Below are 4,037 nucleotides of genomic sequence, written 5' to 3'. Positions count from 1 at the left end.
CATTCAATTACTCATTACATTGCCCCCGTCACGTTTTGACCGCCTTATATATAATATAATATCGTGATCTAGTAAACTCCCGATATTTCATGAAGGTTCGAGAAGGAAGTGGCGTGATACAAGCATCACGTGACCTGCGTTGTCGTAACAGTACTACAGACTCTAGCGTGACGTCTAAAATGGTGGACAAGCATGCATCACGCAATTTTGGTCACATGTATGCAAAACCTCAATACCCATACAACCAGGTCTAGAAATTGTTCATATGTTTCAGATAAAACAGAATCAAAATAGAAGAAATGCAAACTAGGATATTTTTAACTGCAAGTGTCACGTGACGACTAACTGAAGTTTTAATTATTGTTTTAGAGGTTTCTTTTAAAATAAAGGAATAAATACTTAGATAATGCAAAATTTTGAAGCATAACATACTTGATGATGCTGATTTCATTAAACTACGTTGATAGTAAAGTGGTTTAATTGAATTCTAAATGTAATTCAGTAGCATTTCGTGACATGGGCAAAAAGTAGTTTAAAGAGTACGCTGTCAGTCAATGGGTTAAATGACCAAGGATTGAAGACTGCTTTTTCTGACTTATTACCACAACCTCAAGTTGACATGAAAAAAACAGGATACTGTGAAGGATGCAATGAGAGAGACTGAGGCAAGCAATGTTTCTTTCAGCAAGAGAGGGATAATACTATTCCATGACCAATACATGATGAATTTCAGTATTAGAATCCAAAACATAATTACATAAGTAGTAGTTACAGAATTAACCATCCTCACACCTGTGAATAAATATTTTATCTATAGTATCATGATCAGAACTATGATCATGATACTATACTGCTATACTACTATACTGCAACCCATCAGAACTTTGACTTCATCCACAATATAATTATGGAAAAACTTACCCTTGAACAAAACAATCATTGCTTGCTAACAACTTAGAGACTAATATCTATCAGGTACCTGATGATGACAAAACCTTGTAGACACGTTGTACATTTGCTGTTATGTTAAACTTATATTAAAGTTTTTCTTCATTACCCATTCAAGCCGTCTCCAGCCATTAAAAGACATGGTAAGTTCAGTGAGAGATGATTCACTATTTAAATCAATATGCACAAGACTACTGATGAATACAGTAAAGCATGACATATCTACAGTTGAAGCATCATTTGAGCTTAGCTCCTTAACATTTTACAGATGTAGTCATGAATTTTAATTGTTCAGTTTAAATGGATCTAAGTACTGGAGAAGTCAAGCTTTACACTAACAAAATTGACACTGCTGGACAAATATCTTGCTCCTGACACAAACTGTGAAAATATTTCCTGGTTCAACTACATCTGCAAATTGAAAGAATAACGTTAGTAGTTGAACTACATATGCAACTTGGCCCATGACAAAAGATTACTGTGGCACAATGTTGCTACTCCAGTAACCAATGTGGTGAGAATAGGAGGCACTAAAAAGAATCCAGGAACTTTTCTTGAGTGGAAGTCATGCACAGTTTTCTTAAAACTAGTAAATGCCCAAATTTTGTAAAGGCAAATGTTGAACATGCAAGAAAACATCATGGAGTGTCATCAGCAATCATTCAGATTTTGGAGAGAAAAATTGATGATCAACCATGTAATGAGCTAGAATGAATGGATGTCATTTGGCCAAATGTAGTTTATGATGATTTTGTTTACGAGTTTCAATATCATGAAGGGTGACCAGATTATGACTAGAGTGCAACATATTTGCAGTAAAGTGAATACTATAATATCAATTGGGTTCAAGACTTACCAAAAAATTGAAACTTTAAAACACACACCAAACATACACTTGAGAACCCTAACTGAAAACCGAAAACTCGCATTTAATCTAACAATGAAAACTGTCATAATGTTTGCCAATGATCAAGAAAATTCTGATCAATTATGGCTCATTGTTGCTGGTAGAGCAGATTTTGAGAAGTCCTATCTGATAAATTGCTTGATCTATGCCATATGAACGTTGTTTCAGAAAAAACAATAGCATAAGTAGTTTGTCAAACAGGGAATAGTGCACATTTAACAGATGGAAGGACAATTCACAGGTGTTTGAAAATTATAACAACACAAACTTAGCAAGATGGTTGTCCCACAAACCAACACAGCAGTGGCACTTCAGAAAAACTATACTTTTTTTGATAGATCACTTGTTGTTGGTTGTACTACCTTAGACTGGATGGGAATTTGATATAGTCTCAGGGAGGAATTCCTGTCATTGTCTTCCTAGGTTATGATGCCCAGCATCCACCAGTCTGTGAATAAGTTGTGTATTACTCCAAGAGCACAAAAACTTGCAGAAATGCTTTGTGCACTGCTATGAAAAGATTGCAAAATCTGTCACACTTACCACATTCACAAGCCAGAATTCAAACCAAAAATATGCGAGATTATAAAAATTTAACTGAACAGAGGAAATGGCTAGAGACTTCCAATTGCATCAACTAAAAGAAAAAGAGATGGGAAATAATTTAATAACGAGAATGACGCAATATGGCCTCTTTGTATTCCCAACACATGAGAAAGAACGGAAACATAATAAAGCACGGCTACTTGAGGCAAATAAATTGCATCAAATCACAAAGGTTACAGCAGTCACACAGGGTATAAATACCAGAAGCTCCTCAAATAATAAAGCTGGAAGACTTGTTTGAACACTACCTGTATAGAGGTGCTAAAGATATGCTTACAATTGACTTTAGTGTACAGTTTTGCTTATTTAATTGTTCAAGGGAACAGTTATTGACATTATGTACCTTAATGGTATGAAATCCAGTGATACCCTTCCAGATGTTTTCATGGTTGAATTCTCACAGTACTCTTGACATAGTTCTTCAGATTGTACCTGTAATTCCAGTGGAAAAGAGATTGAATTGTCCTTGCAACTTCTACAAAATAAAACAAATACCACTTATATTAGTTTTGGGGTAATACTTTTCATCAATGCCAAGACATAAATCACAGGAGAAAATCAAGCAAGTGAATACATAGCGTTTTATCCAGCAACCAAAATGTTCAAATCAAAAACACCAGGATACATATTTTGTGACACTCTCTAGAGCTCAGTCCGCTGAAAATGAAATGTAACAGATCCAAATTTTGCATGGCATCCTGATATTCTAGCTAATGAAGACAGGCTGTGTCACGTTCTCAATGTTCACCAAGATCACAAGTCAGAAAGTTTGAAATGGAAAGGATAAAATCAACAATGATGACACTTTAAAAAAGCTCTTACCAAATCTAGGGCTAACAAAGTAAGAATAATCATTGCTATATCACTAGCATTTATACAGCAAAAAAACAATTACTTGTGTATGATTTTTCACAATAAAGTGTCTTGGTAAGGGATCAGGAGTATCTCCAACCACAATAGCTGCCAAATAATAAAATCTCTCTCTGGTGTTTAAATTCGATGACTAGGAACCCACTTTAAAACTAATAATGGTTGGAGACGGCTTGGATGGGTAATGAAGAAAAACTTTAATATAAGTTTAACTTAACAGCAAATGTACAACGTTTCGACAAGGTTTTGTCATCATCAGGTACATGTAATTTACACTGACACACACACATATATATATATATATATACAGTATTGAACAAAGAGGTCACATGACCGGATACTGTTGCAAAACTTAGAAGAGGTATCTTGGCACCCCGGGGTGTTGGTTTAGAGTAGGGTTGTTTTGTTCAAGTAAGATGGATTCCTTGATAGATGTGTTTTTAATAGATATACTATGGTTTTTTGAGTTGCAATGGTGAAAAACATGGGATGGTTTTTTATTGTGGTCTGTCAATCTGGTTTCCAATTTCCTTCCTGTTTCTCCGATGTAGAATTCTGGGGAGTTATTGCATGTTATTTTGTATTGGTATTGTGTGATTCTAAATAATTTTTGTTTAGTAACCATTTTAATTTAGGGCCAGGTTTTTGTGAGAATTTGACGTTGACAGGGATATTGTGTTTAATAGCTAGTTTTTTCCATATGTGG

Source organism: Limulus polyphemus, unplaced genomic scaffold (genome assembly GCF_000517525.1).
Source record: "Limulus polyphemus unplaced genomic scaffold, Limulus_polyphemus-2.1.2 Scaffold4013, whole genome shotgun sequence".
Lineage (NCBI taxonomy): Eukaryota > Metazoa > Arthropoda > Merostomata > Xiphosura > Limulidae > Limulus > Limulus polyphemus.
Note: the sequence above shows the minus strand (reverse complement) of the source record.